Source organism: Triturus cristatus, chromosome 2_1 (assembly GCF_964204655.1).
Source record: "Triturus cristatus chromosome 2_1, aTriCri1.1, whole genome shotgun sequence".
Taxonomy (NCBI): Eukaryota; Metazoa; Chordata; class Amphibia; order Caudata; family Salamandridae; genus Triturus; species Triturus cristatus.
The window spans coordinates 311,235,706-311,260,500 of record NC_140581.1 but is presented as its reverse complement, the minus strand read 5'-3'; positions in this window follow the sequence as shown (position 1 = coordinate 311,260,500).

Genomic DNA, 24,795 nt, shown 5'->3' with positions numbered 1-24,795 from the left:
AAAATTTCTTTCAATTGAGCTGCATAAGTTATTAATTCCTGTGCTTCATCTTCTTCTTGTTACCATTGCTCGACAGCCTTATCAAGTAGAGTACGGGGCTGGCAGCCGAAAACCAACTCAAAAGCTTTGGATATGGGTACATATGGCTAATCGGACTATAGGGAGTTTTTTGTCCCAATCCCGACCAGTGTCCGACACTAAGGGGCTCATTAGTATGAGTCCACCCGCCATAGTCCCGGGAAATGGGACAGCCCGCTATGTATGCCGCGGTCCCGCATTAGGCAATAGAATGCCCCTGCCATACTGGCGGGCGCATCCCGCATTCCTGACATTGCGGCGGACGGTGCTTTCAGCAGCACCCTCCGCGATGTCAGAAATGTATGTTGTGCATTTGCATGCACAACATGGCAGGCACCACGCGGTGCCTGACACCTTGTGCATGCAAATGCAGGGGGGTACCATAGGTACCCCCATGTGCCCTCCCACCCCTCCAACATCCTGGGGGCCAACAATGGGCCCCCAACTTCAAACTCCGCATGCCTTTCCGTGGCGGCAAAAGGCCCCCTCCTGCCTGCATCCTGATATGGATGGCGGTGCCTAGTAGACACTGCCACCATATTAAACCCTTTTCCCCCCGGTCGACTCGTCGACCGGGTGGAAAAGCAGCAGAAAAGTGGCAGACGGTATTCCCATCCGCCGCGGTACCCCCTGCCATACTAATATGGCGGGGGGGAAATGGGTGGCAGGCAGATAAGGATGTAGGGCGGATCACCACCGCCATGCGGGCTGTGGCGATCCACCCTACATCCTAATGGACCCCTTACTTTCTCAATATGGTTTTGATTCTTTTATTATAGCGTTCCACCAAACCATCTATTAGAGGATGATAGACAGATGTTTGGATTTGTTGAATGCTGAGGAGCGCACAAACTGGCGTCATCAGTTTGGACATAAATGGAGTCCTCTCATCTGTTATGATCCCCTTGGGAAAACCAACCATTGAAAATAATTCAATCATAGCTGTAGCCACCATAGGGGTCTTCACACTAGTTAGGGGTATGGCCTTGGGATATCTTGTAGCATAGTCTACTAACACTTAAATATATTGAAACCCCCTTGACGAAGTAGCCAGGGGTCCCACTAAGTCCATACCTACCCTTTTAAAGGGTCCTTTTATAATGGGGAGGTCTCTCAATGGTGCATTGTGTACATTGTCAGTGTTAGTTCTCTGGCAGCTCTCACATGCTGGGCAATACCGCCTGATACTCCCGTAAACCCCAGGCCAAAAGAATAATTTTAACAAATATTCCTCTGTCTTTTCCCAGCCACAATGGACACCCTCTACCTAAATATGGGCGATACTCAATACTAATTTTCTAAAAGGACGGGGTACACATAGATGGACTTTCTTTTCTGAACCTTGCGCTGTTATTCTCTATGATTAATATTTTATTTAAGGAAATACTGTTTATTGCAATCGGAAGATGATCTCTTATGTGACCGTCAATAACCTCTCAGCCTGCCATTTAATGCCATATCTGCATGTCCATAAGAATGTAATCGATATGGCTTTTATAGTTAGCCCTCATAAATGTCGGTATGGTATCTATATCCGAAGTGAATTGAAAATAACACAGTCTCAAACCATGCAAGACAACAGTTTCAACTGGAGGGCAACTAGGCTCATTCTGGGAGATCCTTTTTGGGCAGTGAACGAAGAAATACCACAACATTTGTCTTCCTTCCTAAGTAGTTGCAGAAGGGGGCATACGGTTCAAAACATGCATTAAAATCACCTTACATTGTGACTACAACTCAAATCTACTAGATAGGTATTCAAAATTCTTGAAATCTGAAGGGTTTATTAAAAGGAGCCTACCTGTTGTAAATATTTATCAATAGTTACAGATTCCCTATCTTTGAAGACGTCCTGAGTGCTAGGAGGTCATAGAAATCAATCTTAATTCTTTTAATAACACATTTAAAAGATATTTTCAACCAGATGATGAGCCCACCTGAGGTTCTGTCTGCTACTAAGGGAATGGTCTCAGTGCTGTGGGTAACAAATCCTTGCCCGAGGATATTCGTCAAGGCTTATGTGTCTTAAAAATACATATATTAATTTTTTCTTTAACAGAGCCCCCGTCCTCATCACTAGGTTTGAAATGAATTCCAGCAATATTCCATGCAACTAAATTCAAAGATGAAAAAACTTTTAATGCACACTGATTGTATTTGAAGAAATGTCATTGGCTGTAGAATGTTATTAAAGGGAGAAATATTGTTAATGGCCTTTTTTGTATCATCATAAATGTCTCCTACTAATGAGAAAGTCGGTTCAGTAAATATAGTTGATAGAATAATATCCAAGTTCTGAAGTCAGTCAACCACTGACAAGGGACTCTCTTGGGAGTTGTCAAAATCAGCTTCACATCTGTAGCCAGATCCATTCCTCTCCTTGGCAGACACCCCACTTCCACCCCCTTTTGTAGGCACAAGCATGTCAGAAACCAGGGGGTTTGACTTAAAACAGATCTTTGAGCCGTTTAGGGGAGAGGTGCGTTGATCTAATAGCTCAAACGCGATTTGGTTTATTTAAATTGAGTTCTTTAATGCCACCAGTATTTTGCATAGATAATATCAGAATCGACAATTGACTACCATTTCCTATTGTGTATTATCCAGTTTAATGCCTTGTTCTATAAAGAATTGCTGCTTTCAAAACAACAAGGTGGCAGCTTCGGAACTCTCACCATTAATACTGAGTGTCCAGTTTTGGCGTCAAATATCCCTATAGAATCATGCTTGAGCACCCCATAAGTATGAGCAACACTGCTAGAACTTGGAAAGTAGGATGAATAGTTGGCAAATGGGCACTCGGCGGACATGGAAGAGCTCTAGTGACAGAACCTCGACCCAAGCTGCCATGACTGTCACTCCATTGACATTGGGAAATTGGACAGGACAAGAATACGGGTTCAGCAGCGGCGGCAGGCAAATTTGTCATCCCCCTTTGACCTTGTAAAGATTGGGAAATCTGGGCACTGTGGAACAGCTCTGTTGGGAGATTTGAAAACTCTTGCTGATCACTAAGGGGTTTAGCCACACAAAAAAGAATTTCCTTCAAGTTGGCAACTTCTTCTCTCAAGGCTGGTATTATACCAATTGCTTCATTAAGCGTTGCAGGTGCCTGGGCAGGTAAAAAATCTGAAGAGGATAAGGTCGAAGTCAGTGGAGGAGGAGTAGAATCGCATATTTTCTGTAATGCCGCAAACCTATTTGAGCATTGGTAAAGTCAGATTTGTACTAAATATTTTACAAAAGAAACTTTCTAAAATGTCAACATTTACCTACCTAAAACCTCTAGAAGCCTATTTACACAACTGTCACCTAGAAATTTGAATAGCCCCTTTGATAAAGTACCAACTTGCTTCCAGAGCAGAGACAAAGGCCTTGGATGTGGAGAGGTTTTCTGTTCCTCTGACAGGATAACCATCTTGGCAGCGCATAGGAACTAGTTACCTCAAATGGGCCAACCCTTTGACAGGCAGATATAGATAACACCTGGACCTCCCCATTCTTCTGCCCCTCAAGTCAGCCAGGCATCAATAGTGGGAGAGGATCTGACCACAGAATTGGTTTTGAGTGACCACAGAGGATGGATTGCTTATTTCCCTGCTCACACCTCCAGGGTGGGCACAGGAGCTCTACACAGGGGAAGAAAGGGTCTGCATGTTGGATTTAAGTAGAGAGAGGCACTATGGGGTTATGAAGGGCACACAGGGACAGTTGGAAAAATAGACAGAGTTACCCCTGGGAACTTTTCTCTCTATTGGTTGGGGTGTGGCAGGAGTCACCTCCACCCATAGGCTAGTGCAGTCTAGCTGATCGATGCCCACACCGAATCCGGAAGTTTACTACTGGAGTGAGACACCAGTCCACTGCGGGATATGCTGGTCCCGGCTGGTTTCGGCTTGCTCTCCCTGCATCTTGACCCCCTCGCCTGCGACCTGACCCAGAGTGTCTGGAGTGACCGGATCGCATTACGTCAAGGAGTCAGGGGGTCAGAGGAGAGGACGAGTGAGGAGCAGCATTGCGAGCTACAACCTGTGCCCAAGCAGGTCAAGTCTTCTTTCCCAAATCTAGGTTGCCAGCCATCACTGACCGTTGCCTCAACCTTTCCTCCCAGGTCAGAAACTGGGGGCTGCGGGCTGGAGCTGAGGATGCCCCAAACACCCTAAAATACCTCAACCTCTGAGTGTGGCGAAGAGAAGGGGAGAAGCTGAAAGAGGCTGAAAGAAGCCAAGAAGCATTGGCGTGGGGAGGTAATGACCGAGTGCACCCTTGCCCTTCTCCAAATATTTGTCGGTTTTAACTCGTTGGCTTGTTGACTCTTGTCTTTGGTCTTCAGTATCTGGTTGGCAACAAATAAAGGAATCTTAACAGCCGTAAGAGGTGCCGTACCACTGCTGCACCTGTAATCACAATTATTATGGGCAGAGGAACACGCTTTAAGGCACAGAGGGGGCTGCATTTAGCTGTGCAGCCAGTGAGTGGAATCCTGTATTATGAAAGAGACTCAGCCATGCCGGGTGCAGTTTGTGATCAGGTTAAATCCGACCATCTGGCCATTAAGAACTGCAAAATTGTGAATCTACAATTTTAAGTAGCTATTGTGGGACTGCTGCTATTCAACAAGCAGAAAGAGGTGAACCCCCCCTAAAGCACGAGGGGGTAGAGGGGGAAACAATCAAAGATATTTTGTAAGTGTGTGGTGGCTCAATCTGCATTCTCATGCCCCCAGCTATAACTCGGATTGTGGCATATTGTGGCTCATAATGTTCTACTCTAAGCCATAATTATATATCATCTAGCATCTACCAGTACAAAAGAGTGGAAAAGGGAGACAACCAGGATAAATGGAAAGGCTGTGGTGGTGCCATTGACGTGCTCGTGCCCCCGATTTAAACTCAGACAGTACGAACAAACAGCGTCAGGTCTCAGAGGGAGATCACTGTGAAACGTGCAGCTTCTCATAACACTCGTCACATCTCTAAACTGCACCAGAATGAGATCTGGCAGGTTACAGGGGAAACAATTACCCACATCCCCCACATTCCCCTGTCCCCAACGATTTGGATGTCAAAACATTTGTGACCATATAGCTGGTCTGCTGAGTATGACCCTGAGGAGATAGCACAAGATAACGCATTATCAGCAGTACTGGTAGGATAGGCCTGCCAAAGCTGCCTGAACACCCTTACCATAAATGGCACCCAACATCAAAGGATTGACCTGGACATGTTGGAAGTTGATGACGAACCCTAAGTCTAGGCTCCATTCATTTCCAGAATTCAGGGTTAATAATGCTAAAACACCCAATTCTACTCATTTGTTGGATGAGATCATGGAGGGGGTATGGAAAGGTATCCCGGGGGGGACCCAATACAAAGGTTACAGGTGGAAGAACACATCAGGGACTCACAACACATGAGTAACCCCACCAACATGTGGGCAGCTATTTTGAATTCAATGCAAGCAACAGTCATAGCCCTCAGGTACCACTCTAATAAAATGGATAATCAGGTGGACTTACTCAATACCATGGCAATCTTTGTATCTAGGATCGATGAAAAACTTGAGAACCTAAACTCCCTGATTACAAGGGTTCAATTAAACCAGTTCAATGACTTCACTATGTGCTCATGCAAGGAGGTGGTTGATAGACACTGGTAATCATGGAAGTAATCTTTGGGGAAGTCAAAAATAGCCTCATTGTGGGGGTATGATACCACCAACCTCCATATTGGGTGAGCAAACAGACAGAAGTCTGTCAGTGGTACAGGGGGAACATGAACAACAGTTTAAAAGAGTCATCTACTAAGAGGGTATCGATGCAAAAGTGCAAAATAAAATACCCTCAAACAAGCAACGAAGAAATCCCTTTAAATAGAGAGATCTGACTGATGCATCATCCTCAACTCAGGCTGAAGCCCATGCACCACCCCAAATGACAAAAGGGAGAGGAAGCAAGCAAAAAAGGGGAGGAAAAAAGTTTGCATAAACCATGCAGGCCCTTCAAACATCTCGCTAGCCTCAAAACACGAAGGCACAGACTATGAGGAGGAGGAGGCCATCCCTAGGGATAATTCCCAGCTGATTGAATCAGCACCAGCAATTGATAATTTAATTAATGAGTCTGCATTGCCATTGAAGAACAAATCATTGGCCATGGACGCCACTCCCCTCAGTGCAATTCCTGCAAAATCATGTGTGCAGCTTGGTGGATCAGCACGGACACTAGGGGGTTCCTAGCAAGGTACTGATGTGCAGACAAAGAGACATCAAGTCAAAAACCTCAAGGAAGAAGCAACTCAAACCTGAGTCCAATAGAACAGAACCCCCAGGAAATACGGCAACAGCCAGCAGAAAGTGTGATCCCTGAGACAGCAAGAAGGTGCAGCGGTGGGCGGACAGGAATCATGATCCAGAACCAAGTGATGGGAAGGGACCCCTTTGCAACTAGCGACGAACATTGAGAGCGACACAATACACACACTGACCATCCGATCTACTCTGGATATCGGCTATTATGGATCCCTAAATTTAAATCTAGGGGTCAACAGGATGTTCTAAACCGCATTTTCAAATTAATAAAGGCGTTGCCGGGCCTAGATCATGTTGCATCAGAAGATATTCTTGCCATCAAGCTTCTCTCAGCAAGAGGGCGGCAGTACTCTGATTACACCCTGGTCACTTTCGGCATCTCAGATTTTCCCGCTGAGGTACTGCAGAGGAAAAATATGCTGAAAGCCAGGGGGATCAAGGGGACAGATACCCATGTGTGCTATCAGCTGTGCAGAATCCCAATGAGAACACAGTGATAACTGCATCAGCGCTAAGAGGGGCAACTGGAGATCATCCTCACATGGGCCACAACAAAAGCATGTCCCACATAATAATGTCACAATTGTATTAACCAGAGAAGAAGGGTGCTCCAAACAGCAAAGATTTATAAAAAATCTTGGATCTTAAAATAACTGGCGCTGGCTACCCACATTCTTATCGCAGGCTGCAAATTGTAAAGATTGAACAGGTGAACAGCTGGTTATCTCTGAACGGGATGGCCTAACAATCTGTTCCTGGAATATAAGTGGGTTACAGGCAAAGATCAAGGATCCTGTGGTGGTGCAATACTTGGGAACTTCAGATAAAATAATGCTCCCATAAACCTGGGCCCAAGTTAGTATTCCACTAATTGGTTATGAAGAATATTGAAAATCAACTGGGAAAAGCAGCATATTGGGAAGGGCGAAAGGCGGCCTGGCAATCTATATACACCAATCCGTCAGCTGAGGTTGCGGAACTGTACATGGATGATTTATACCTCCTGGCTCTGAGAATGGATGGTGGGGCCAAGAACTTACACAAATCCTTTGTCCTTATCAATGTGTATGTAAGAGAAAAACAGTAACAGCAGAAAGGGTTGCAGCACACCTACGTGCCTAAAAACACATACCATCAATCACTCTGGCTAGTCTCGGGAGACTTCAATCTCAGTTTATTTCAATCTCAGTTTAATTAATTGCCAAAGTGAGGAGCATGCTGAAATAGTTGGCCCACTTCCAGTGCAAAACATGCCTCATCAAAATCAAGATAGGAGAAGAACTAGTAAAAGTTTGCAAATTTGTTGGCCTGCTCATCCTGAATGGCCGAAAGGTTTGTGACATCCCTCCCGTTTGGTAAGAGCTTCAGGCAACTCTGTCTCTATTTTAGACTACACACTGCTGACCCTCTCATTATACAAGCAAGTGCGAGATTTCTCAATATCCCATCGCGAGGAGAGTGATCATCATCCCCAAGTAATTACGGTAGACATACATCCACATAAACACGACGCAGTAATTGTTCTACAGGGAGAGAATGGCACTGAAAATCTGAAATGCCTATGGTGGAGTTTGAGTAAAGTCAAGGACCTGGAAGAAGAAGCTGCTGTTAGCCTTGAAGATATGGCCACAGAAGATTACAACCAGATATCAGTATGGGAGACATTCATTAGCAAATTGATTAATAAATACTATGTAAGTAGTGACAGTAGAGGGAACAAGGGAACCCTTCTCGGATTCCATAATGTTAAAGTTATGCAGTAATCCATTCGACAAATGTAGGTAGGCTTCTCAGGCAGCTACGTCAAATCCCTAAAGACATGAATCTATTGGAATGTCTGCATAAAGAGAGAAGTCACCTGAAAAGAGAGATAGTGATTTCTTTTAATTTGCTGCTACAAATAATTTTGGAAACTTACCAATAACATTGAAAAATGGCCAAAAACTGCCCACAATTAAAACATCGGCAAGGGTGACTGGGCTAAGTTTCTAAAAGTGCATTTTAAAGGTAGTGCCCATGACGTAATCAGCTTGGATTGGCCTGAAAATGACAGCAGGGCTACTGGGCTGTCGGCGCATCAAGCAATACACCAGCAGAGGTAATGAAGATTATTAAAAAAACCTGGACTGATTGTGCATCCAACTTAAATGGGCTACCACAAGCGCTCTTCCAACACTCGAAAATGAGATGGATAACTTTCCTGGCATCAATGTTCAACTACAGTCTGACAAATGGAGTTATGCCAGAAAGTTGGAAAGGGTCAATAATTCACCCCATCTTTAAAGGAGGCCTGGCATCTTCGCCTAGCAACTACTGCTTAATTGCACATTTGGATGTGATTCTTAAATTCTTTTCCACACTACTACTTCATGATCTGGAGATATGGGCATTAGTTAACGGGAGACTCCCATTCAATAGAACTATTTTCACAAGGAGTCAAGGGACTTTAACCAACCTCGTGGGTGTAGGCTTGAAACTTAGCAGAGCAAAGGCCACATGTACACCTCTTTATATGTGTTTTGTCGACTTCAAGGCAGCTTTCAATGTAACAGGCTATGGGCCAAGATTTAACAATGTGAAATTCCGCCCAATATCCCGCACGCAATCATGCTGCTATATTCAGACAGGTGGCTCAAGATAAAGATTGGAGGTGCTATCCACTTGTCAAGGGAAGTCAAGACCTCAACTGCCTTAACATAAGGCTGTGTCTTGGCACCCCTTCTATTTAATTCATATATTACCGACCTCTCCACAGAACTGGATGGGCAGACATCCCACACCCGGGCCTGGGTGGCCAGCAAGTGTCAAACATCTTGTATGCTGATGACTTGCTACTTTTTAGCAACACAAAAACAGGCCTACAGAGGCTACTTTATTGCCTTGGCGCATATGCATATTGGAATGAGTTGGAAGTAAACCGTAAAACAACTAAAGTGATCACATTAAATCGCTGTATTCTAAAGAAACGCAAAAGGCATCTTAGCAGAAATACACTTGACAAAGCACCAACCTACGTTTATATAGGAGTCAAAATAGATGCAAGAGAGACATTTGCACCCCAAAGACAGGCCATTACACACTTAATCATGCTTTTACGCCATTGGCAAGGTCCGTTCGAGGTCATAACCTGAAACCACTAGCAGTGGTATTGAAGGATAAACTGTTACCATCTCTTGCGTATGGCAGAGAAATAATTTTAGGTGCTGAGGCCAGATTTTTGGATAAAATCCTGATAGCATCATATAACCAAACCTTCCGGTTACCCAAATCGGCATCACCTGCTCAAAATAGGTTGGAGTTTTCACTAACAAAACAGACACTTGCCAGGCCTGCAGCATATATTAAATGCTGCCACAAATTGCAATCCCAGTACTCCAGATCCATCACTGCGGATTATGATCCAAGTGCATGCGACCTAGATATTCTGACTGTAGCACATACGGTAGTAGGTTAGATGTGCACGATATCCTATTAATGCAGACATGTATGTAGCACAGAATAAAAATATTATACTTGTGTGGTGGGATTGCGGTGTCTCAGATATCTACCAGTCCCCATCCACAGGTCCAACCCCTCAGCAACAAGGTCCCCATGGACGCAGCTCTACCTCCCAGTGGTGGGAATGAGAAATCCAGGGTAGTGTCCAACACAGTTAAAGTCCCCCCTTATCACCCATGGTAGATCGCACCATTTGGAGAGAACGGAGGACAGTTTATTCCAGAAGGGCCTCTGTTCAGTGTTAGGAGCATAGATGTTGCTAGGTAGTAAACATCTCCCATCCAGCCAACCTTTTAGAAATACATATCTTCCTTCCGTGTCTACATCCACTTCCTCTATTAGAATGGGGGTACCAGGGCAAACCCAAATCAGTACACCCCGAGCAAATGCTGAGTAATCTGTGTTAAAAATGTGACCCCTCCACCTACATCGGAGCTTGTTTATCTCGAGGTGTGTGAGTTAGGTCTCTTGTAGAAGAGCTATCTGTGCTTTATGTCTTTTTAGATAAGCGTAGACTTCATACCTACGAGAAGGACTGCGTAGTCCTTGCATGTTCCATGTTATTATATGTTGAGATGTCATGTTGGAAGTGTGTTCATGTATGAAAATTGGGAGGACGAACATGCTTGTATGTGATCATAATGAGGGATATTGTCTGAGATCTGTGGCAGTCAAGTGTAGTAGCGCCTGATCAAGCTTTTCTTAAAACCGAATGGCAACATGGCAACACACAATACCAAAAGACTGTACCTTACAATCGTGAGGGACTGCCCAAACCTATAGCTGTATTATTTATGAACTAAATTAACCCCTTAACAGGCGTGAGTGAAAGGGAGTGAGGCTTAGCAGAACAATTAAACGCATTTTGTCCAGTCCAGTGATTAGAGAAGTGGAGTACCAACAACGATCTTCTAATCAGTTACTAGGAAAATAAATGTCCAGGTCATCTCCGTAGTCAGGTGCACTTGTGGTTTCTCATCCCTCTCCATCTCTTTGAACATCAATACCATCCCCCTGCCTTCCCTCATCCAGCATTAACCAACTAGTCAACAAGATGCAGACAAAACCACATCAACAAGCCGCCCACACATGAAAGGATATAGTATTGCGCATTAGATAATCCCTTCAGATGTTTGTGGGGTAACATCCAGCAAAGTTAGAGAGTTAGTGTCTGTGTGGCACACTGGCGATGAGCCCTCATCATCAGTAGATTGAGCAGAAATCATTTCTCTGTCGGAGTCTTTGGTCAGATCTGAGCTCAGTTCCGCTTCCCTGACTGCACGTTGGCGCTCTCTAATTATCTGTTCCAAATCTGGCACAGCTGCCAGTTTGGGTGAATGGGTTCTAACTCGTTGTATACGCTTTTCTGTAGTTCTCATAGCGCCTCCTCCCGGGCCCTCCCCGTCAGCTGGCCTGCGGCCTGAGAACTTCCCCGACAACTCTAGACAGTCCCATGTGTCCTGAGCGTTTCAAGGAATCAAATTTTACCATCTGCCATTGTACGGAGCCTGGCAGGGAACATCAGGGAGTATTGGATGCTGAATTGTCTGAGTATTTTTTTCACTGCTAAGAAAGAGCTGTGCTGGGCGCTGCATCCCTATGGTGTAGTACGGAAAGAACATTAATTTAGTGTTTTCTACATTGACCTCCAGCATCTTCAGTGTTTCTCTCGGGATAGAGTCACTGTCACGGTAGTGAAGCACTTTAAGTAGGAATGGATGAGGGTTCGAGCCTGGGGCAGGCCTCCTAAGAGGGACGTGGTGCGCTCATTCAACTTTTTGTACCCTTCTGCATCTTGCCCCTCTACTCCCTCCTGAAGGCAGATTATGCAGACGATGTTGCGTCTCGAGCATTCTTCCGCGTCTTCCACCCTGCTTTCCAGATCGCAAAGTTGCAGTTCATATTCCCTCATCTGCTTTCCCATACTGTCCATGGTGGGCTGTATTTCAGCTATGGTGTGCTCCACATTAGTGACGTGGTCAGAGAGTGTCCTGTGATCAGCATGTAGGAGTGTGAGGTCTGCTGTCACACTATCCATTTTGTATTCCAGTAAAACCCTGAAGTGCTCAATGCCTTTGAGTATCGCATCCACCCTGTCCTCAGTCATCAGGTTCTTGGAGTCCTGCTGGTCCATGTCCATCACAGAGGAGGACAGCGAGGAGGTCCTGGAGCCTACCCCTCTGGATCGACCCATATCAGCTTCAGGTGTGGCAGCATGCCTACTTTCGGCAGAAAGGGCTGTGTGTAATTCTGCTGAACCGATGCCTTGAGGTTATAGAGACGTGTAGCCAAGGGACTCCCTGCCCCCAGGTAGCAAGCAAGTGGCACACCTCTACACAGTCACCGCCTCCGGTTTCTTTCATATGTGGTTCAGGGGCCAGGTACCCTCCTAGCAATAACGTCCCACTGTACTGTGAGGAGGCCAGATTCAAGCAGGTTGCAGATCCTGATGAAGCTTGATTGACCTTTTCTATCTACTAGCATGTCTGTATACACTCCCTAAAGTACTTGGATTATCTTGATCTGCTAGATACAATGCAAACTAGATTTTGACCAACCTATAGCATTGATCCAACTGGCTATATAAGCAAAGATCTTCTTCTTGTCCTGGCCATCACACTCTGAATGTTTTCCTCTTACTGGGCCTCAGTGTCACTAGTGACATAGTAGATCATTCAATTAAAGACTGAAATCTCAGATTAAACTCTAAATACGTTAGTTAAAATCTCGATTTTAAGGACACTTTATTTCTAGGATAATTCAATTCTTCACTCATCGATGACAGATGACATCAAACTAACTAGATTAACCTGTCACCCCAACTGATATATGTGAGGTATCCCTTAACAATAACATATTTTCTACCAGGTGGTTCTTAAATACCATGCTAATGATATCCAGCTTCATATTAGGATTGAGACAAACTGTGCAATTGAATCTGAAATTTCAATGTCACTCATATGATGTTTATCAAATTGCCGCAGGATAGTTCCAAATACTTAATTTTTGAAGTTATCAAATTACATCTATATTCTGCACTGTGGCTATGGTCTACTGAACTAGAAATGCTACCACCTGAATTCATTACAGCAAAACTTCTAGAAGTAAACTTTACAAAGTAATCCATTACAAATGGATGCTGTTTTCAAAAGGGTAAAATATCTACTCTAGGAAGACAAAGAGCTCCTTTCTTCCACTTAGAAAAAAAATATCTTTTGGATTACTATATATCTTCATATGAAACTACAATTGTTTTAAAACCAAGACCCCATGTTTATCCACCTGAAGAAAGGATTTCACACTAATCCTCCTTATGGAGTGACATTCGCTGGTTACCTGTAGCTTACAGCAAAGTCTTCAAAGTACTACGCCCAGTTGATAATGTGATTTAGAGCACGAGTCCCAAATAACCATTAGAAACCTCTTTTTAAGGTGCATGGAGTGTGCATGGAGATTAGGTCCTATGCCTTAGATCTGTTTGCATAGGATTAGAGTGTACTAGCAGCTCTCTTACTGTGCTGCTATTGTTTGAGTGCTTTGAAAGATATGTGATATATTGCATACTGTTTGTTAGAAAGAAATGATGAGATCACCTGATATACCTTGGTTGAGAATGGGTAAGGTATAGTGTTGATGGAGTCGATTTCCATGTTCTAGATCTGCCCTAAAACCTCGAGTTGATGGTACTTTTTCTCAGGGGTGGAGAAGTGGAATCGTTAGGAGGTCAATCATTTTGATTCCAATTTACTGGAACTCTTAAGGATCACAGACTACTGAATAAGATTAGTTGGTTTATTACAAAGCCAAGAATAACTGGGCATACAAGCATCTCAAAGTGAGGGTGTAGAAATACATTGGAAATAATACAAAGCCAAATCTACGGATGACGTTAAGGCGGTGCAACATGCACAAGATGATTATTTCGAGAATCAAGATACAAAAGATTACGAAACAGACGTCCAGGTTCCCCTCCATCGAAAGTTTGTGGGTACAAAGCATTAATCCATCCTTATACTAGTACTAACATTCACATCCCTACAGAGCATTTTCCCAGGGCAAGATCAGTTAAGGTGTGAGTGTGTGAAGCCTTCCTAAGAAGTCTCCCCACATTAGTTGGGTCAAGCATCATAAAGCCACTAAGACAGAGCTCGTTCTAAGATGCTCTCTCTCTCGGCAAAGCAGAAGTCACCGGACACTTTCCCTAGTTACGATTCATCAATAGCACAGGTAGTATCCCAGGAACCTTTGCGGATCATGCCATCCAGTCAGGCCACCGCCTCATAGGTAAATTTCTAGTAGGCAGCGATGATTCAGAGTTTTGGTGTCATGACCTTGATTCCAGGATCCTTCATATGAGAAAGTACAACAGTTCTCCACTATCAATATCAATGCTCAATGTATCCTCTTCTCTCCATGCTTAACTCCTAAAACAAATACATTATTCTTGCTAACAAGGATGATTCTTCCACCTGCAACTAAAACGTGGGAAAGAACAAGTCCAACATGCACATGAAATTCAACTGTTAAATCTAATGTGAGAGCTTCCAGGGAAAATGTATTTCAGGCCTACATAAATCGGGCAACATAAGAAAAATGGCACATAGGCATTACAATATTGCATATAAAATTAACACACTTTACGGAGCACTGCTAAATTAGCAACTTACGTAAGCATATCAAATACATGAATAATTGTCAGCGGTATACACGAATTCTGCACGTTAATGATTTCAGCTAGTTACATCTAGTTTTGACGTTGATTTCTTCACGTTTACATTGAAATGTCCCTAATACACCACAATTCACATTATTACAGTTCAATTTCTAATATCTCATGTTAAAACAAGGAGAGAATATATGTGGGTCATGATTATGAAGCACTCCAACAACAGAAACCAGATTTCTATGTACAAATGCATGGGGATGTATATGGTGGGAGGAAAACAAAAGACTGTATTTGAATGCTTATATTTTGGGAGTACATGGCATACAGCGGTCACCAATAAAGTGTGTTAAAAAAAAAAATGAAGCACTCCAACAACCGAAAAATTAATTTTGTGGTACACCAATCCCTAAGGGTGCATGATTGGAGGAGAGCCTTTGGGGAAGTGTCTGAGTGAAAGAGGGATTAATGAAGTTGGGGGGTTGAGTGTTTTTGGTAGTAGAGTTGAGAACCGGGAGGTGCGGTGCCAGCAGAGCAGCCATTCCTCAGGAGAAGACCTCCTTCTGGATGGCCCAGGCAGTGATATGGGTCAATCGTTAGGGCTCATAATGGCCTAAGGAATGGATGACCTAACACACGGCTAGTCACCATCAAAAGACAGAGTCTCCAGTGAAAAGCTTGTTTTCGAGCAGTCATTTTGAAGCGTGCCGGGATAGGTGACCAAAAGGAGGTGGAGTTAAGTCTACACCCAATAACTCATACTAGCAATGTGTGATAAGCTGCAATCCCCTTCTTAATAGGGATACCAACATAAGTTTGGAGATAGGGCTAATGTTGGACAATGTTACATTGTCCAGGGTGATGCTCTAACCTAGGCTTGGACCACAGCTAAGCTGTAGCCAGATGGGTACTAGCCACACTTTCATACACACCCGACATTCAGTGGACCCTTGAGGGATGCAGAAGGAATCAACACTGATGCTGGCTCTGAAAAGACAGAAGGCCTTATAAATTTGACATATTCCAGGAATCATCTTCCTAATGTTGCTGCACCCACATTAAGATCATGTTGCAGGTACACACACACACAGTGTCAACTCGTGGGGCCCAACATCGTCCTGCAGTGGCATTTTCCCAGTGTTATTATTGGGACGTCCGGATCTCATGCAGTCCAGATGAGGCCAATGGCATGACAGCGGCGAAGATGGTGCGACAATGATGGGAGGAAAACAGCTTCCACAAACGTACCAGATTCTAGCAGGAAAGAACTGATGCCAGCACCCCCAAAACCAGCGGGTAGCACCCGAGGATCACCCATGCATGACCATGTCTTGACACGGATCCGCCATTGCGGCAGAGATATCAGAGGCAGCAAGTGGGATTGGGACCATTGACTGTTCACAAAGAGAGAATATCAAGCAAGAGGAACCGGGAACTCCACTGAGGGAGAAGATGAGAAGCAACAAAAATGCAATAGGTCTCGCCTTTTGATTAAGTTAAAGCCCTTTGCTTTGCTAATGGTATTGTATAGCAAAGCAAATGGCTTTAACTTAATGAAAGGCGAGACCTATTGCATTTTTAATGCTTGTCTCAAGGTGCTGTTTCTTAGGAAAGCACGTCGAACCTGTGTCCCTGTCGTCACACTTACTCCAAGGGCAGCAAGTTGTCGTTTTACCTATTAGGCACCACTGTGTTCCTACATGCAATATAAAAGGAAACTGTGGTGTCCTGGAGGTATTTTATTTTTTATGAAACACTAAAGCCTCAAAGTCAGAGGCGCAGGTGGTAGACTTGCATAGGATACCTTTTTGTGTTGTTTTGTAAACAATATACATAATGGCATAAATACGGCCATTGTAAAACAACAGCAAAAGATCTAGGTGACTGCAAGCTGACGGCAAGCGTAGTTTGATCAGAATATGCAAACAAGTAAGGGTACAGTTCTATCAGTAACTAGCAGCCAGGAAGGAAATGCATAGGCATTATGCACACCAAGTTACAAACATGCAAGCGGTCTAGGCATGGATAGAGGTATGGCCATGAAAGTATGTCCACACGGAAGTAGCCAAAGCTCCAAACTCATGTAATTAGTTCAGCTGCAACCATGAGCCCCGCAACGAGAGGCCACCCTCATAAAATCAGTGCTGCGTGTTTGGACACATACTGCAGAGAAAAACTTACCGGCGTGTAACGGCTCGCAGTGTGGTGATGGGTAAAGCCAAAAACACATTATCAAAATACAAGGAGGAATGTTGTGGTCATACATACTGTTAGGAGCAACAATACCAACATGCGACCAGCCTAGGTCTGGACAGAAGCCCTGCCAACATATTACCTGACTGCAGCCAGTGCTGGCGTGGGAACTGTTTTGGCATAGCATATATATGAATGCATTCGTTTGGGTATTGCGCGGGGGCAGCAAGTTGACAGTGTGGGAGGCTCCAAGGACTGGAGGGGTTTTGCTTCCGGGTGGCACAGTGGCACGAGGGACAGCTTGTCTTGAAATTAATCTTGATTTCAAGACATTTTGAAATTGAAAAATCTGCTGCACCCAGTTCTGTAGCCAGTATGCCAGCCAGCTGCAGGCCGCCCCAGGGGAGCACCCTGGACCCAGGCTTCGTATGGGGAGTCAGGTGGACTTCCTTCCCTTTGGACCGAGGAGTTCGACCCTCCACAGTGAAAAAAAGAATCAATCGGTTATGTCGGGATCCCTAGTCAGACAAAGGCTGGCTCCAGATTCTAACCGAGCTCACCCACTCCCAGGATAAAGACCTTCAGAAGATCCTGCAGCCGAGGCCGGCTTGCAATTCCAGTATATGCCCAGGGTGTTAAAAAGCTTTACAAACGATGTATGTTGAGAGGACAAGCATTCTTACACCGGGAAAACAGGAGTAAAGATAACACAGAGAACAGGAGGGGGTGGGAGTAAAGACAACACAGATGACAAGAGCGGGGGCAGGAGTAAAGACAATACGGACAACGGAAGGGGGTGGGAGTAACATAAAAAAGACAACAGGAGGAAGAGGGAGCAAAGACAACACAGACAACGGGTGGGGCGGGTGTAAGGACAAAAAAGACAATGGAAGGAGGAGGGAGTAAAGACAACACAGACAACGGGAGGGGCGGGAGTAAAGACAACATGGAAAACGCGAGGGGTAGAGGGGTACAGGAATAAAGACAGACAACGGGTGGGGCGGGTGTAAGGACAAATTGAACACAGACAATAGGAGGTGGGGGTATGGAAAGGCAACACAAACTACGGCGGGAAGGGGCCAGAGCAAAGTTAACACGGATTATGGGAGGGAGCAAAGTAAACAGGGACAGATAGCAGTAGAGCTTGCAAAAGGAAAGTTACAATGCAAGCTGAGGCATGATGCCATTTAGCTGTGACCCGGAAGCGTGTTAAAGGGCTAGCCAGGTGGTGAAGTCAACAATCCAGTGATATCTCTAAAGGCCTCATAACAATGGCTTGTTCGGGGTCTTGGGAAAATGAAGGGCGGCGGCTACTGTGCAGGCTTAAAGCGAGACATAATTAGAGCCTGCATTCCTGGCTCTTAGAGACACGCTTGGAAGACGAGGGCTATTGTTAAAGATAAAGCGCGGTGTACCACACTGTTCAAAAAATTAAATGGGAGACTGCTTGTGTCAATACTGGTGCGCCGGGTGCGCCGGGTGCGCTGGATAAGTGATGTCGGGTGAGCGGAGCACTGCGGCCATTGAAATCAGCGTTTCCTGCACTGAAAGCGGCGCCTTAAAGAAAGAAGCCCAGCCAAACCTGACCGCGCTTAAAGAAACAAGCGCAGCCAATGCGGACCGTGCTCAAAATAAAAATAAAAGAGTGCTTACTGCCTTTTAAAGAAGAGTGTGTGAAGCCGCAAGTAAACGATCCAGTCCAGATGGGCGGGGAAAAAAGCGGACAGGGTGGTAACCAGGAGGGAGAAAAAGCCTCCAGGACAATCATAACACCCCGTTTACCATAATTGGTGACGCAAAATGACGCGTACCAATAGAAATTAGGGGCGGAGCAGAGGGCGTACTTCTGGAACCGTATTGATTCCAAGAAGCCCTCACATGGCGAGGGCAGCGCATGCGCTCTGCTAATGCCAGGCGAGACCTAAACAGTGCCTCGTACAAACTGTCCAAAACCATCACCCAGGAGCAGGGCTGCAGAGTTAAACCTTTTATCAGTATCACATTAGAACCGAAAATACACAGCTTTTTTACCAAGAGGAAAATCCCCACAGTTTTGTATGGCAGAGGTTATACAGTTTCACTAATTAGGATTTCGAAAATGGAAGTGAATCTGCAGAACACAAAGACAGAGCCTGACGTGATAAGTCTTTGGAAAGGAAATGCTGTATTGAGCTCTGTGCAATTAGCAACATACTGTGCAGCGGGAGCATCTCTGCGTTCATACAAAGGTCTCAGAGCCCAGCGCTAAAGTGCCAGCCATACAGAGAGCACATGCCAGACGGTCTCATCCTGGACCAGGCAATGAGGGGCGCCCATTGCAAGCTGTTGCTTTCCCAGAATCCTCACTGTGCATGGAGCACAGAATCCTCACTCTAGCTTTACCTTGCAGCCAGCAAGGCAGCTTACAAAGCCCCTCTATAGCTGCCTGGGAATGTTTGTGGATAAGGACCAGGAATGGCACCCAGCCACCCAGCTGGATTTTTACTTTGTGCTGTACATGAATTTGGAACCTGGGCCCCCAGCAATAAAGTTTAGGAATTTGTATGCAGTGGGGGCTGGCATCTATGGGGTGGTTCTTGCAAATAATATATTTTAAAAAAAACAAATGAGCAAATAATTTATTTTAAAAAAACACTTTCCTTACAGAACACAACGGCCACCGGTCCGGGCCTTCTCTTTCACTGGAACTTGATGTAGCAACTCCCTTGGCCAATCCTTGCACTGCTCTCACCAGCATGAGAGCAGTGCAAGGATTGGTGGGAGCGACCTCACTCGGCACTCCACAGCCTCTGGAGACTTTGCCTTGCCCAAACCCAGCTGTCTTAAGAGACTGGGAATCTGTGATAAGGAAAAACATTTCTTTTTAAATGCCAAATTAAAAAGATGAATGCATCTTAATCTAAGATTTATCCTCAAATCTTCCCCCACTTGTCTAAAATAGTCAGCCAATATTCCTTACCTCTCCCTTGAGGCCAGAATTGTGTTTAAAATATCCTGCATCCCCAAAGTCAATGTAGAGTAGGAAACGTATTTACCTAAAAAAAAAAACGGGGTCAATGGGGACTTAGTCAAATAGGAGCCCCCTGTAAATAAGCGAGTCTTACGGTGTATATTTTCTTGCCTGGGACCACCTTGCCAAGCATGGATGCCCCAGGCACAAACATATATAATCCTTGCCTACTGCGCGCAATGAGAACCCTTCATGCTCGTCAGGGTCATTGACTATTTATTGTCAGAAATACACTCCTGCTTTAGGGGTTTGTTTCCAAGAAACAAAAATAATGTTGTGTGGGCGGTAATGATTGCCTTGCATGACATTTTTGATGAAAGTGTGCCTGTTATGGCACAGGAAACACTTTCACAAAACTGTTCGCCGGAATGACAGGCATGTCTAAACACGATTTAAGGTATTCCATGGGGCAGGCACAAATGAGATCTCTGATGGTCAGGTGGAATGACGGGTCATTGACCTGGGGTGTAAATGGCTGGCTGAGTAAATTAACCCACAACCGAAACGCATACTGCATTTTACTGTAAATCCCAAAAACAAAGTCAAGAAAGAATGTGAGCCAGTCCACAAAATAAGGAATCAGGTACCCAAAAATATTGAACTTACTCACCTGACTACCCATCTCTTCAGAGTTATTCCCAAAGACTAACAAGTTCTTGTATTAAATGATAGGTGCTTCTCTTCCGATGCACTTTATAAATATATTTAATGTCCAAACGCTTGCATTTCCAATTTGGTGACATTTGGGTCCTAAAATCGTTTTCTATGAACAAATATGACCAATGCAAATAAACCTTTCTATGGCTCTAACATTAATGATGGGCATGATTTAATATAGCCTTATAGCCCGCTGTAGCGAGCTATACCGGCTATTAAAGGCCCGCTCCAGTGTTAAAGGCCTGAGCCGAAAGGCCCGAGCCGAAGGCGAGGGACTTTAACAAGGGGGCAGGACTTTTATAGCCGGTATAGCCCAGCTACGAAGGGCTATAAGGCTAATAGAACATTCTGCTACTAGAGGGCAGAATGTTCCAACAAATAAAACAAAGGCCTTTCGGAGTTTGAGGGGTTTAAATTCCCTCGGGCTCTGAGCGGCCTTTAAAAACATCATTGGAATGTTGCTTTGTGGGCCTTTAATGGCCCGTAAAAGCATGGAGCACTCCACTGTCTTCAATGAAGCTGCCAACATTCCAATGTTCCAATGTCAGTTAAACTCCATAGCTAAAGTGTTATGCTCAAAAACACCTACCATGTTAATCAGCCTCTGCCTAACTCGTAGGTCACCCCACCTCTGATGGAGCACAGAGAGACGTTGAAGACACAAATGTGTTTATTGCTTTTGTGTCAATATGTCTAGGTGTGTACACAAGTCTTTTACAAAAGAAGAAGTAGCTGTATGGCTGAAAAGAAGCAGAAAATCTGTACTTACTTAAATGAGTGTCCTTCCTTTTTGCCACCAGATCTAGGGGAAAGCCACCATATTGGCCCCATGGTCCAACAGATGCACTCCGGCCCTCTGTTGGCGTCATGAAGCTCTGGTATTAAAGCTCCAAGCACCAGAATCATGTAGTGCTGGCAGCAGTGAAGTCCAGGAGACAATTATGAGCAGGTAATATATTGAAGTCTAGAGTACGACTCCTCAGTCATACTTGTGCAGCTGTGATCGGAATGAGAGACATTATGAAACTGTCCAAAAGTCATGGCCGTTTGGTGACTGGCCTGAATAATTTTTTTTAAGTGTGGAACCTCTTAAATGAAATGAAGTGAAACGTGGATTTATAAAGCGCGAATTGCTGCCCTGAGGCGTCCAAGCGCTACCTGAAGAGTGTGATGAGTTATCAGAGGTGAATAGCCGGAGTTAGTTTGGAGAGGTAAAAAGAAAAGTCTTTAATTGTTTCCGGAAGGACAACAGGTTGGGATTGGATCTCAGCTGAAGAGGAAGGAGGTTCCACAACTTGGCGGCGTTGTAAGAGAACATCCTGCCTCCAGCTCTCGCTCTCCTGATTCTGGGCACTATTGCTAGGAAGGCCTGGCCGGAGCGAAGTTGTTTCCTAGGATGGTATTGTGAAATGAGATTGTGGCAAATTGCCGGTCCTTTGTCCCAAAAAGCTTGATGGGCAATACACATTGCCTTGAAGGTGATTATTTGTCGGATCGGTAGCCAGTGCAGGCTCCTCAGCCCAGGTTTGGCTGATAATCTCCGTGACAGCTGTAATAGAGTACGAACCGCGCAGTTTTGAACGATCTGCAACTTACGAAGAGTATAGTCAGGAGCGCCAAGGTACAGGGAATTGCTAAAATCCAGTCGGGACTGGATCAAGCCTTGAACAGCAACTTGCTTGGCCTCCATGGGTAGAAGTGGAAGCACTTTCCTGAGTATCCTAAGGAGCCCAAAACAAGTCGCCGACAGCTTGGTAGCCTGGGTGTCGAAGGTTAAGGCTTTATCCAGCCATACCCCCAGACTTTTTATGTTGTCCTTAGGTGCGGGCGGAGTGCCTAAGCAAGAGGGCCAGAGGGGGGCAAGGATCGTTGGAGTGACAGGGCCCAGGAGCATCAGCTCAGTTTTATCCCCATTGATTTGAGGGAGGATCTCGTCATCCAGCCTTTCACCTCCTCCAAGCATTGTCTTAGTCCCATTTGCGTGGATCGTCTATCCTCTTGTGTCAGGGACACCACTAGCTGAGTGTCGTCCTCATAAGAGATGATCTTAATTCCAAATGGACGAACAACCTCAGCCAGTGGTTTCATATAGATGTTAAAAAGCGCAGGGCTTAGCGAGGAGCCCTGCGGAACCCCACAGCTCAGGGGTTTGCTAGTGGAGACAGTAGCGCCCTCAAAGATCTGAAAGGATCTCTTGCTCAAAAAAGAATTCAGCCAGCACAATGCCCTGCCTGAAATTCCCACTTCCGAGAGGCAGCAAAGAAGCACATCATGGCTAACGGTGTCGAAAGCTGCACTCAGATCAAGGAGGATCACTGCCACTGATCCGCCCTGATCCAAGATCCTTCTAGTTTCTTCGGTGACCGCTAATAAGGCAGTCTCCGTGCCGTGTTTTGGTCGGAAACCAGTCTGGGTGATATCCAACAGCTGATTGCTCTCCAAAAAAGACGTCAGATGTGTATTAATGTGCTTCTCCAGAATCTTACTCACCCAGGGGAGCAAGGAAATGGGGCGGTAGTTGCTGAAGTCGCCTGGATCCAGGTTAGGTTTTTTGAGTAAAGCTCGGACCATAGCCTGCTTATAGGGAGGTGGGACTCTGCCGGAGGTGATAGAGACATTAAGGTGGTTCTTGATGGTGGGGAGAACGACCTGACTAACGGAGATCATAGCCTCTGGGGGAGCAGGATCGCAGGGTGACCCTGATTTCACTTGACCTGCTAGGATTTCCAGGGAGTCCTGTTCTATCAGAGGGAAGTGTTCCAAGATGGCCATGGATTGGTGGGGGGTTTCTGCCTGACAGGACCGTAACTGGGGAACTGGATGGGAATCAGTGTCAGAAAATGAGGAGTAAATTCGAAGAACTTTTTGGTGGAAAAAGGCAGCCAAGTCGTTGCAGTGAGCTAACGATTTACAGGGTAGTGGGGGTTTTGTGAGGCTATTTGTGATTTGAAAGATTTCTTTAGGTTTTGATTTGGCGCGTAGAATTTGAGTAGAAAAATAGGTTGCTTGAGCAAGTTTGATCTCGTTTTTGTAAGCTCTGATCGCGTTTCTGTAAAGAGACTTATCCTCCGAGGAGAAATCTAGACACCACCGTCTTTCCGATTTCCTGCAGTGTCTTTTTTTTCCCTAAGTTCCTCGGAGAACCAGGGGGCGTTTTTTTGTAGACGCTTCGTGGTAATTTTGTAACGGGGGAGTGTGGCCTCAAGAGAGTGCAGAATCCACTCTATGTAGTCTTGATTGGCGATATCGGGATCCGTGTTGGTGAGAGGACAGGAGCCAACAAGGCTGCTCGACCAGGATTCCACAGGGAGTTTAGCCCAGTTTCTAAAGTTTTTAGCGCTGGGGGTTAAGCAGGGCGGTCTACAGATAGACCATATGAGAGGCACAAGAAAATGGTCCATCCATGGAAGACCAATAGGTCGCCCCGCCCTAAGCTCAGGGCAGTTACTGAACACGGGGTCCAAAAGATGGTCCTTAGTGTGAGTGGCAGAATCTACCAACTGCTCCAGTTGTAAAGCCGCTAAGTCATTTGTCAGCTCTGTGGCAATATGGTCACCGGCTGCATCAAAATAAAGATTGAGGTCACCTAGCACTGTATAATTCGAGAGCGTTGTGACCGATTCGGCCAGGATCGGAGGGAGGGTTTTGTGAAACTGCTTAGGGGGGCCTGGGGGTCGATCTATCAAGGTGCCTGAGAAGCAGTTATTAGGGGAAAAGTTGATGCTGAAAGCGAGGCTTTCGCAATCAGGGATTAAGTTAGCAGTGCATCGGCACAAAAATTCTTCTTTATGTACTATTGCCAGACCACCTCCTCTCCCGACGGACCGATCCCTCCGTGAGATTTGAAAGCCTGCAGGTAAGGCTGAAACAATGTCTGGGTCAGAGTCTGGTGTCAGCCAAGTTTCTGTAAGGAAAACTACATCAGGTCTATATTCCTCAAACATAAGGGCAATTTCTGTCCTGTGTTTGGGTAGGGACCTACAATTTAAAAGTAGTAGGTTATAATCCTGTTTATTGGCGGGAGGCTGGATAGTTTTTAGCTTGTGTTTGCATGAAGGGCAAACCGCAGGCAGGTCCAATACATGGAAGGAGTGCAGACAGTCTGTTTTCCCAATATAGCGTAGGCTCAGTAGGTGATCAGAGCTGTAATGCCTTGTATGGCCGGGCAAGGGGACAGGGGTCTTGGCCCCTGGTCCCGGACAGTCGCGGACGGGCGCAGACGGGCTTGCCTTTGGCGCGCCTTTGGCGTGCTGGCGGCGCGCCCGCTACGCTCGCCCGCTGCGCGCTCGCGCTAGCATTTAATTTATGCGCCCTGCCTATTGAGCGACTAGACCGCTGTCTGCTCCCTCCACCCACAATGTCAGCCAAAAACCCTGCTAGTCCTCCT